This window comes from Thermobia domestica, chromosome 9, assembly GCF_964235325.1.
Source record: "Thermobia domestica chromosome 9, izTheDome1.hap1.1, whole genome shotgun sequence".
Lineage (NCBI taxonomy): Eukaryota > Metazoa > Arthropoda > Insecta > Zygentoma > Lepismatidae > Thermobia > Thermobia domestica.
This window is the reverse complement of record NC_137462.1, coordinates 280,184,717-280,197,941: the sequence shown is the minus strand read 5'-3', so window position 1 is coordinate 280,197,941 and position 13,225 is coordinate 280,184,717. Positions and strand designations below refer to the sequence as shown.

At 37.1% G+C, this 13,225-nt stretch overlaps 1 protein-coding gene across 5 annotated transcripts in view; it reads right to left on the bottom strand.

Annotated features, from left to right (window-relative positions):
• DAAM (disheveled-associated activator of morphogenesis-like protein) overlaps positions 1 to 13,225 on the bottom strand; it is a 254,175-nt gene that overhangs the window by 108,073 nt on the left and 132,877 nt on the right. The window lies entirely within an intron of this gene.

Here is a 13,225-nt window from a genome sequence, read left to right as displayed (position 1 = left end):
TCGTAAATAATAAATATATAAATAACGAATCCAAACGCTTGTTCTTCGCACGGGGTGAATAGGTTTGTGGGAAATATTTGAAACCACTTTCCTCTTAGAATATTTATTTCAATAAAAGTGTAATAATCAAAATATAGAAGATACTCTACTTTTGGCGTAAATATTAAAATACCATACCCTCACAAAAAAGAAATAAAACCTTTGAGGTTTACGTCCCACGGTTATGCCGGTTTAGGCTAAAGGAAACGATGATGATGAGCAATGAATGAAATGGTGGAATGAAGAAAGTGGGAGGAAACGGGAGAACCCCGAGAAAACCCACGCACACGGTGTTTGTCCACCACAAAGTTCACTTGGCGGGGGCTGGGATCGAACCCGGGACTCCAAGCACCAGAGGTGAACGCTCTACCACTGAGCCACCGCGGCCCCATACCCTCACAAAATACGCTATTAATCAAGTTGATATGATTAAAGAAACCAGCTTGAAGTGAGTACTATCTATGTTCCAAAAGTCATTTCAAACTTGAGAGACGTTTTCCCAATCCCGAAAACTATGAATTCAACACTAATATCAGTCGTTTTGCATTTTAACATTTCCACCCCTTGGGGTGTCTTACTCCCACAGTATTTTTTCCAGATTGAAGGTCACATGTTTACCATTGCTCCAGACGTTCCGAAGTTACGCTTGAATATATATTCATCAAGTATACTATATAGATGTGCGAGCAATACCTTCACCATTGCCATATCAATTCAAAATCCAGCTGATATAACCATTCATGCCTAAACTTGCGATTAAATGTCATCGTGATTGTAACCTAATAAGCTTCAGGAATCGAAACTATGGATTCGACACTAATCTCAGTCATTTGAGGCGTTTTATTTTTCATGGAGGCTGAACTTAGACTTTAACACTATCGAGATTGTAATTATGAATCTCAGAGACTTCGAGAATTATGGATTTGACACTAATATCGGTTGTTTTCGATTTTTACATGTCAACCTCTTTTGTTAATTGACATGATACTACCACAATATTTATCTTACGGAACTGTATAATCCATACATGCCTAAGATTCTCAACTATAGTATATAATACCTAAGTGGCAGTGACGTAACTAAGTTGGGAAGGGCAAACGGAGCTTTGCCCCAGGCGCAGTATTGAGGGGGACGCAAAACTGGGCAAACATTTATTTTCACTATAAGGAAAAAGAAGTTTTATTAAACTAAAGATCATAAAATATTACCTCAGAAATTTAACAGGACAATAACGACTCACCAACCTTAGGATCATATCCATACAGCATAAGTTAGCTTCAAAGCTATCTTTAGAGGACGTTGTAACAACCTTTGCAGCCAAAAGAGCCCGCAAAATAAATTTTAGTTCCAGCTTTTCGTGTTTCCACTTAACTTACATCGATTTAAGAGATTTGCATAATATCCGAATTTAATACTCGAGACAACAGTTTGATTGTTTGGCATAATTAAATATTCTATTCTAAAGCAACAGACTGTTCATTCATTCTACACATATGCACATTACGATGTAATTCCAAAAACATTGTGATTTGCAGTTTTTATGATAAAAATGAAATGAAATCTTTTGAGTTTTACGTCCCACAATAATGCCAGTTAGGCTAAAAGAGACGGTGATGATGAGTAATGAATGAAATGGCGGAATGAAGAAAGTGGGAGGAAACGGGAGAACCCCGAGAAAACCCACGAACACGGTGTTTGTCCATCACAAAGTTCACTTGGCGGGAGCAGGCTTTGAACCAGAGACCCCTAGCACCAGAGGTGAACGCTCTACCACTGAGCCACCGCGGCCCCGTTTTTATGATAAGACTATAAGAATGTGTCAAGCATGCTACTCTCACATTACTTGGCAATCAAATACTAATTAGTTTGGTGTTCTATCTTGTGCTAAAAATTAAATTATGTATTCCAATTTTGAAATCATGCTTTAGCACTTGAAGGATAGGAGTAAAAATGGAATAGGAGAATTACTGTGTAATGCTAATATCAGGTGTAACAGGGGAGCGTTTTGGTTTGATTGGTCAGGGGGAGGGAGCGCTAAGGAGAGTTCTTGTCCCGGGCGACAACTAGCCTAATTGCATCGCTAATTGTGGGTCTTTTATTTAAATAATAATAATAATAATACTCAATCAAATAGAACCACAAGGCAAATGTTAAATATCACAATTTTAGGCAGGGGCGGATCCAGGACGGACTTCTGGGAGGGGGCGGTGGGTTGTAATACTGCTACTTAGAGCTACCTTTAAGAGCTCCAAACTCTGGGGTGGATTTTATTTATATATAAAATAAGAAAATTTCCTCTTTTGTACGAAGTTTGGGAATGTTTCAATAAAATTCTAACCAGGAACAATTACTAATACGGATATATTTTGGATTTTTTAAGACTCACATAAAAGGATTGTACACGCCTGAATTTTCTTTGTCCTATTGCTGACAATATATACATCTGTGACTGGTACTTCAGTTCAAACAATATTTCACTGTTGTAAGTTTTGATCTTCCTTTCTTTCTTTGTGAATGTGGTGTAGACGCCTCCAGTTGTGTGCAAAGGGATTTTACTCACATGAGCAGCTCAGCGTGGAAGTGGGCTTCGTTCTTCGCTGTTGACTTTCGTGTTTCTTCTCGCTTTCTCTACAACATATTTAGATGACTTCGAATAATGTCACTTTCATTACTAACAAACTCCTTTTTAACTGTTTAATGCAAAATCATTTGAATAATGAAAAAGTATTATGGTTCATTTACACCCAAACACTGTTATTACGAATAATTTTAACATTTTTTTTTGGCGGAAAATAACATGTTACCATTGTTAGTAGATATTTAAGAACGTGTAACAAATTAGAGGAGTACTAACAGAACAACGTTAAATCAGGTTTAAATCTCTTTTCCAAAATGGTCAAAATCGTCTTACTAGTAAATTTCAATTTTTAGTTTCTTGTAACTTTCAGTGCAAAGTTTCTTCTTACATTCCACTTGTATACAACGCATATTAACATGTCCCCTTATCATATTCTTAATAATACGTATATGTGAATATTCTGCCACAAAGCAGATTGGAGCCCGTTTGCCTTTCCAAGCAGAGTGAAGTTACTAGGTCAGTGAAATAGAGATAGAATGAACAGCTTCTTTCCACTGTGGTTTAAGAATGTATGGAAACTGGAAATCCGAGGGGATTAAATACAGAAATAGAATGAAGATGCAGGATAACTGTAAGGGAACAAGAATTTAACCAGTTGAGAATAGCTACTCCATGAGCATTGCCAGAACGAACTTAAAAAGCAGGGTCGTGCCGTGGGGGGGGAGTGCGAGCGGGGCGACGGCCCCGAGCGCCGAAGTAAGGGGGGCGAAAAATTCGGGAGAAAAAAAAGATAGGAAAAATTGCTTGGAATATATGTATGGGGGCGCCGCCGTACACTCTCGCCCCGGGCGCTGATTTTCCACGGCACGGCCCTGCTTAAAAAGAATTATTTTTTCTTATTAACTTCTACAGGCTTTATACCAATTGTTCTATGTACGGTACTTTATTATTATACTCAAACAATTCTTGTAATCTATCCATTTATAATTTCCTTCAGTACTAATTTTTTTTCCACATGTTTTTTGAAGAGTTCTGTTAAAACGTTCTACGATATGATGTTTTACGAAGACACATGCTCAAAATGGAGGACTTCGCAAAATACCATCTCTATGACTTATGGTCCCAAGATATAGCTCCTTAAATCTCCCAAAATCAGAACTTTTTTGGCCAATATCGGGAACGGTGACCAGTTAGACAGTAGCCACCGGTTAGTATTTGGTACCATAATGTTCACCATCCTCTTAGGTATTGATCAACACCAACATGATCTCTCTATGACTTACGGTTCCAGAGATAAGTTCCTTAAATCTCCCGACATCAGAACTTTTTAAGCCAATATCTCGGGAACGGTAAGAATGACGCGAAAAATTCCATCATTTCTTTCAGATAGTTTTTGATCTATCGAATGGAGGGCTCAAAATTAAAAAAATTGCAAGACTCTCAGACAAAATTCAATAATGAACTTTTTAAGTTCGTTAAAAATTTATAGATCAAGTTGAGTACTTGACATCGAAACACATTTATAAAAAGCACATATCTACAAGCAATAAACATTATAAAATAAAGGGAAAATGAACTCCATGTGATATCTACAGTACAGTGTAGATTTAAAATCTAAATGATTTCACAGAATATGCCTTTATTCCTTTGCAAAATATTTACACCAAATGATATAGGGCCATTATTTGGTATAGTTAAACTGGTTAACTTCAGACATAGCTTTATTTATTACTAAAACTAGTCACTGATACCTTAAATATACACTTACTGATCAAGATTTCAAACAGCGTCCGCCCGACCACCTTCAAAGCCTTAACTCGACGATATTTGCCTTCTCCGCTTGTTATTGTAGCTGGAAAATTGAATATTCTCTACCGCGAAGACTGGCATATATATATATATATATATATATATATATACACTAGAGAAGTGTTTCTCAAAGTGTGGGTCGCAACCCATCGGCGGGTCGCGGACCGTTTTTAGGTGGGTCGCGAGAAGTTTTCCCTTTTAATTATGAAAAATTTATTTTGATGCAGAAACATACGTTGTGAAGTACTATTCAGAAAATGAAAATTGAAAGTGTTTGTTAATGAGGTGAAGAGTAAGTGGTTATTCAGAGCCCTGCCCTGTTGTACAGTCAGTAGAGATGCTGTGTTAGGATGGAAAGAGAATGGGTGAGTCAAAATCTGTCACAGGGTAGGGTACTGCGTCGGGAGTAGTGTCAGCTCTGTGTTACCTTTCTATGGAAACCCTTTAATCCTTTTTGCACGTGCGTACAATTTCATATGATAAAGTTATTGAAAAAGAAATTTACATTGCACTTGCTTGACCATCGCCGACATATTCTCGTAGAGGCAGGATCATTGCATTCATAAATTTACATTACAATTTAGTTTGAAAGTGAGATATTTACGATAGATATAAAAGAAACCAACTAAATTTTGATTTATTAAAATTTAACCATTGAGCTTTACTTTGTAACATTTGTGGTCGCTCGGGGTGTTCACAACATTCCCAAATAAATTTCATATTAATCACTCATACGGACTGTTATTGAACGAACTGGAATTAGAAATATGATCTACAAAATTTAATTGCTTTGAAATACACCACCATTACGTATAATGTGAATGTGTATTTGAATAACAGTAAGTAGGTCACAAAATATTTTTTTTATTACTTAATGTGGGTCACAGTAACAACAAGTTTGAGAATCATTGTACTAGAGTACCCAGATATAATTACTATAGAAGAGAAATTCATAGCCCACCTTACCTTCTCTTATGGGGTTTTTGAGTGTATTGGGAATAAAATACCTTGTTATATTTACTTGACGTTTAAAGTGTAATAAACTTTGAATCTTTGTATTTATTTTAATTAAAATTGTTTATCATAATACTGTCATTAAAGATTCAATTTATCATATGTGTGAGTAATGAGTTATTTGTATGGCAAATATTACGAAGCAAATTGCAAATATATAGAATGAAAAATGAATGCTCAAAATCTCTCAAATACCGTGCTATTGTTCGGTCAACTACTAATTACAAAAAATTAACAATATGTAATAATGTTTTAAAAAGTGATTAATAAAAAAACGAAATTATACGTAAATGCATAACTACCAATTACAAGAGGTATTAAGGCATGCAGTAACCAACTTACTATACTGTTGTAATAACTGCACGAAGGTCATTTGAAGCTTAATTTTCTCCTTGGTAAAGCAGCAACAACTGTCTGTATGTGTGTGTTCGAGATTTTTAAACTTCCTTTCACCTTGACAAATTTCGATTATAGAGTGTGACTCATATTCACTAAACACAAAACAAAGTAATCCAAACACTTAAACGAGCAGTATAAGGAGCTCTTTTACTGGAGAAGAGTTTGTGAGCTGATATATAATAAGTTGATAAAGAATAATATATATTAGCATCGATTACCTGCTTCGCTGGGTTAAAATAAAAATTTTAAATTCAAAACTCCTTACCTCATATGTTTGGTACCCATAAAATATGCTGTTTTTGTTTTTAGTGGGATGGATTTAAATGGGATCGAAAGTGTCACTGTTCACTTCCCGAAAACTATAGATTCGACACTAATATCGGTCATTTTCGATCATTTTTAAATGTTTCTCCCCCTCCTACATCCCTAAGTTGCAGCAGTTTCATATAGATTGATTTTTATATATCTCCTCCTCCCTGTGTTGGTTCTACCGTCAAAGTCAAATGATAAAAACCATCCCACGCCCAAACCTCATCTATGTTCAAAATTTGATTGAGATCGGTCGGGTGGTTCAAGAGTTTATATTATCTCATTTGGGGTCATTTGACTCGAAGTGGCAACATAGTTGTGAAATGGAATGAAGTGAATCACTCACCTCAAGAAGCTTAAAGTCCTTCGATGTAGTCTCCGCCAGCCTGTTGAACCCTTCGCTAGATGTCTGGTAGCCGTTGAATATCTGTCAAAGCCCCACTTTGTGAGAGGGTGTTGACAGTGCGCCCTAAGGCACGGACAATGCTGGGGATGTCTCTGAAACGTTTGACCCTGAGAGGTTCTTTCATTTTTGGGAAAAGATCAAAATCGCAGCGGCTTATATCCGGGGATTATGGCGGTTACACTAGTACCTCCAAACCCCATCGGCGTAACAGAGTCTGTACTGGATTTGCTGTATGGCATCTGGCATTGTCGTGTAGGAGAATTGGTCCAGACTCCAGGAAATGTGGCTGTTTGCGCCGCAATGCTGGTCGCAAATGATGACGGAGGTATGAAGCATAGTATGCAGCATTGACAGTAACGCCGGGTGGAACTTGATGTTACAAGGTAATGCCTTAGTGGTCGTATGATATCATCATCATCACCTTCACGTTTGCTGGCTCTTGCCTAAGCGTTTTTGGTAATGGAGATTCTGGGTGGCGCCATTCACTCGATTAACGTTTCAATTCAGGCTCGTAGGATCTTCCCCACGTATCGTCACTTGTAATAATGCGATGCAAGAAGTCATCACCTTTCTCACTATAACGTTGAAGGTGTAGGCGCGCACATTCACACCTATCCCACTTTTGAACCTCTGTCAGAGCATGGGGTACCCATCTAGCCGCGATTTTCCGCATGCCAAGATCTTGTGTTAGCATGCGGAACACTGATCCGGAAGAAATGTTCAGCTCCTGCGCCAATTCACTACAAACCCAGCGACGATCACCGTCAAGCAGTGTCCATAGTCTTGCAAGATGAATTTCGTCTATAGCCATTCGCATATGCCCTCCACCGTGCATTTTGTCTGTTGATTGTCATCCCGCCTTAAATGCTGCAACCCATCTCGCCACTGTCCGATACGGTACAGCAGCTTCACCACAGACCTCTACTAATCCACTGTGAATCGTCTTAGCATTTCGCCCTCGTGCCACCTGGAATTTCATAAACACACACTGTTCTGCACGTGAACATTTCGTTAGGACGGTATTTCACACAACAATCACTTTAACAATGTCTACCCGCCACACACACTGTAATATGGGACCGCAGCAGCGTTGAACTGACCCGTATACATCCACGGAACGGGTCTAGGTCAAAACCCCCACAGCCAAAACCCCCACACTCAAGAAATGTCAAAACACCCACACAAACGGTCATAACCCCCACACAAATGGACAAATCTCCCAAACGCACGGACGGTCAAAACCCCCACAGCCAAAACCCCCACACTCAAGAAATGTCAAAACGCCCACACAATCGGTCATAACCCCCACACAAATGGACAAATCTCCCAAACGCACGAACGGTCAAAACCCCCACAGCCAAAACCCCCACACTCAAGAAATGTCAAAACGCCCACACAATCGGTCATAACCCCCACACAAATGGACAAAACAGCCACACATAGCAACGGTCATAATCCCCACATAAATGGACAAAACTCCCACAAAATCGGATAAATCCCCCACACTCTGAAATGATCGTCATTTCACGTCTTTGTTGTGGCTCTTTATGACGCCCAAGAAGAATAGTTGCAACATCAGTTTAAGTGGAATAAAAAATGTTATTAAAAAGTACAAGGGCAATACATGAGTATGGGGGTTTTGTCAATTTGTGTGGCAGTTGTGACTATTTCTGCATGTGGAAGTTTTGTCCATTTGTGTGGGGGTTTTGTCCATTTATGTGGGGATTGTGACCGTTGGTATGTGTGGCTGTTTTGTCCATTTGTGTGGGAGTTATGACCGTTGGAGGTTATGACCGTCTACCAGTGTGTGGGTTTTGGCTGTGGGGGTTATGACCGTTCGTGTATTTGGGAGATTTGTCCATTTGTGTGGGGGTTATGACCGATCGTGTGGGCGTTTTGACATTTCTTGAGTGTGGGGGTTTTGGCTGTGGGGGTTTTGACCGGTTCCCCACGGAACACACTACGTTCGTCATTTGTCTCCTGCCCACACGACATTCCAATCGTAGCAGTGTTGCAAGTTCGAGTTAAATGACCCTCGTATATGTTATCCTCCCTTAAGTTCTAACGTCAAAGTGAATAGATAGAAACGTTCCCAGGCCAGAACTCCATCTACGTTAAAAACTTGATCGAGATCGATCGGGTAGACTTCAGCGAACTTCTTCAATTTTATATTATATATATATATATATATATATATATATATATATATATATATATATATATATATATATATATATATATATATATATATATATATATATATATATATGGGAGAGAGAGAGAGATCGCTTCGAAGTACGAGAAGGGAACTTATCTAATATATCATTTATTCTATCTCAGGAGAGGCAATTAGCTCCTGTGCTTCCCATTTAAATACAGGGAAGCATACGAGATAATTCAATGTGTATACATATATACATAACAACTACGGAAATCTCAAATATAATTCGATAATGTAAATTTCAATATATGCTACAAAACCAATATAAATGCCATAGCTCCAACTTCTAACTTATAATTTCAAACTTTTGATTTACGGTTTTTTGTGATTTTAATTTTAATAAAGACAAATATTTTAAACTATGTGTACTTTAAATAGATCTTTATTAAAAGATCTAGATAGATTTAATAAATTATTTAAATAGATCTTCTTCAAAGTTTACTTTTTAAATTATTGTTCAAAGCCTTTGTATTTTAATAAGCCTTTTCCAAAATCAATGCAAATCAATTGTGCTGCTATCTCTGGAGTTCTTTTAAACTATATATTTGTGGCCAATCCTTTCGACAACGAGATCTCGCGAACTACAGGCGAATCAGATGACTTTTCACTGATCGATTGTAAATTTTGCGTAGATTGTCCAGTTCTAATTGAATATTTAAAACACATGGCCGTCATTTCTTTATTACATTTTTACGGGTACACCTGGTGTTGAAATTTAAAAAAAAAAAAAAAAAAACCTAAAGCATCATATCCTACGAGTTATACATTCCAACAGTAAACAGTTGTATATAGGGGTTGTGTATATATCTCAGGCGTTTGTTTCATAGCCAAGGATAACCATTTCTCCAGTCTAAGATGAATTACTCAATAAACACGGTACATCACTGACATTATAATTAATTGTTTGTATAATGTATTTGCATATTACATACTGCATGCAAGAAAAAAGTAAACACTGGTACACGAATTAGAAACTCCAACCGGAAGTAGGCTCAAATCTTGCAAACGGTGCAAGATATTGAAAAAATAATCGAGAAAGTCTCCCCTTTATGACACCCCTTGCCGATTTTTATCAAGACGTCCTTCACTTGTGTCTGTAAAGGGACATGTACAGGTGTTATGAGGAATGACAAGATTCAGGCTCATATTCGAATGGTTCGCTGTGTAGAGAGCGCAGGTTTAGCTACTTTAAAGTACAAAAGTATATTTTCAAATTTACAAAACTCTGACATCTAGGCTCTGTAAAACTGGTTTCTTTTTAAGGGATATTTTGGTTTATTTTCTGTAACTTTTTAGTCCATACTTATTCTTTTCCATCTTTTTCTCCTCACTACGTGACATTTTCCGGAAGACAACAACAACATTGCATATCTTCACCATTATCTTTGTTGTTCTTCACCCGCAGCTCAACGCCTGTAGAAGGACGGTCTGCATAAAGCAGTACAATAACAGAACCTTTCAAATCAAATGCTTTCAAGTTAAATTCAATGAGACAAACATGTGGGTAACTGTTTAGCATAATTTTTAGCACAAAAATGGTCTTAAAAGTTATATTGAATTCCTCACTGCACGGTGGCTCAGTGGTAAAGCGCTTACCTCTGGTGCGTGGGGTCCATTGTTGAATTCTCCGGCCAAGAAAGTTTGTGGTAGACAACACCATGTTTATGGGTTTTCTCGGGGTACCCACGTTTCCTTCCGTAATCTCACACCACCAATTCTTCCTCATTCAACAGCATTAATCATTGCTTTCCTAAGCGTAAAGGGCATAATCGTGGGACGTTACACTGAAATATGATGTCTCGAAAGCGAGAAGAGAATAATTGTTTGACGTCACCTCCCAACTTTACAAAGGCCTTCTCGTGAGACGAGACTGTAAATTTCTTATCTCGTGATCAATACTAAAGAGAAGGTAAAATGCTTTCAATTTCTAATGAAATATAGGAGACGAGAGAATAGGTGAAGTTTCTTGAAGACAGCAATGATACTACTACTTAAGAAATTGAACTACAGAGCCTTATGTCACGCTTAAAAAAAAAAAAAATGCTTCTAATACTGATCAAAGACTAAACAACAAAATTAAGGAAGAATAACTTGAGTTTAGGACGGACAGGAACATAAAGAGATGCTACTGGCTAACTATAATTAATGTAAGTAACAGCAATCAACTGTGGCTCAATGGTAGAACACTCATTTCTGATCGAAGGAATTCCTGGCTCGATTCCACGATGAGAGTCCGAAAATTCTCTCGAGAGTTTTCTAATTTACTCTCACATTATTATCCCACCAGTTCTTTGAGAACCACGTTCATTACTCATCCTTCTCCTTTAACATACAGAGCATAATTATGGGTAGTGTTGTAAATAGAAAAAAAAACGGTTCGTATTTTTTCAGAAATGTACGTTTTTTTTTAGAAAAAAAAACATTGCCTCTCGTTTTTTTTCTAAATTTCGTTTTTTTTCAAATAGTCATTTGTAATGCATCTTACGTCTATTTAAGTATGAAATATTTTTATGTAGCTGTAATCACCGTAAAATGCAACATAAATTAAACGATAGATACTGATACGCTACAAATATTTTACAATTTACATGAATACCATACCTATTAACAATTCGGGTTTCAGCAGTTTTCATCAATATCAACTAAGAAATAAAAGTAGAAATGAAATTTTGTTTTTTCGTGAAAGAAGGCCTTTAATAAGTACGAAAATAATGTCACGAACAGTATAAAATTTCAATAACTTGTCTAAAGGTAAAAAATAATACTAATTTGCCTAATAGTATTTTTCTGTCATATATAAATAATTTGTCAAGATATATATATATGCAGAGCCGGCTCTACCATATATGCAGTGGCGTATTTACGAATTTGTTTCGGGAGGGGCTTTGCCTGAAAATGTGAAAATTCTGCAAGATATTTCATATACTTTACTATAGTAAATAAGATTTCGGGGGGGGGGGCTCAAGCCCGGAAGCCCCCTAAATACGCCAATATATGTAACACGTGCATTTGCGTGGAACGGCAAGCTTGGATGGTCTGGCAAAATCTGTCATAAGTATATTATTTAAATTAAATATTTCTTGTTGGAAATAGACTTCATGATGATGGTAGTTACATTCACTAAGCTGACCTTCTATTTGAATACTACATTCATAAATTATGTTTAGGTTGCATTAATTTAAGGCCACATGGACAATGCTAAAGCAAATGGTCGAATAAATCCGACCACAAATTGCTTGATTGTTGTCAAATGCAAGAATTCAATTCTCGAATAGTAGTGAATATCTGTTCCATTTAGTAAGTTACCACAGTTTTAATATGACAACTATCTTGTTTTTGTCAGAAACAAGTTCCTTATCATTGAACATAGAAACAAGTTTTTTTAAAAATGTTAACAGATATAGAAGAGAAATCAAGAAATAAAGATAAAAGAGCTAGTTGCGCTGGAATTGCAAACTGATACATTGAGATTGAAGCTTGATAGTGAATTCTATAAAAAGGATTACCATCTTTCCTCTGCAGGTGTGTTTGCTTTATCTTTTACTATCATAATAGATTAACACTTAAAGAAGAAAAAAAACAGACACAACGGAATTGCATTTTTAGTAAGTATTTAAGCCTTTTTGAGTGCGACTGCGCTTACCCTCACCTTTGTTGTTCATGCTTGAGTAGCATACTTAAAATCATGACTTTTAAGATTTGTTCTTTCTGGAGAAAGGGAGAGGCGGCAAATTATGCCATTGCACGAGGCGACAAATTGACTAGGACCGACCCTGATGATATGTAGATAAAAGACATGAATAAAGGATGACTGAATTTGAAGTAATGCAGGGTGTTTCAAAATGAATATTAGGGTTTTGAAACTTTGTAGTATCTATTACAATTAACTTACAATTATAAATATTATATTAAATGAAAGAGCAACTCAAACAGTTTTGTACGCACGCATGTACATGCATTGTTTCTTCTGTCTGCCGTTAGAAAGAGCAAGTAGCAAAGATGGAGACTAGAGAGCAGAAAGCTTTCTGTGTTTTAATAAAGACTGAACCTGTACAATGCAACCGTCTGTGTGAAGAATATTAAGGAGACGCTTGCAGCTACGTCTTTATTGTTTGCTGTTGCTACAGGTCTAAAGCCTACAGACTACGGTTTACGTGCAAATTTCGCAAGTGAAATATTGCTGCATAACAATGAAGATTTTCTGGATCGTGTCGTCTTCAGTGGTAATTGGCATTTACCTAAGAGCTCATGTGAACACTGATAATGTTTGCATTTGGCCGTCAGTAAATCCTCAGGAGATGGTACAGTTGAAACGAAACTTCCCTAAATTGAATGTGTTTTGTGCCATATGGTGGAAAGTTTATGGGCCTTTCTCGCCTATCGACTAAATGTGTGCCGTGTGACGAATGAATCTCACATTGAACACTTGTAGCAAAGACTGTTTGAGGCG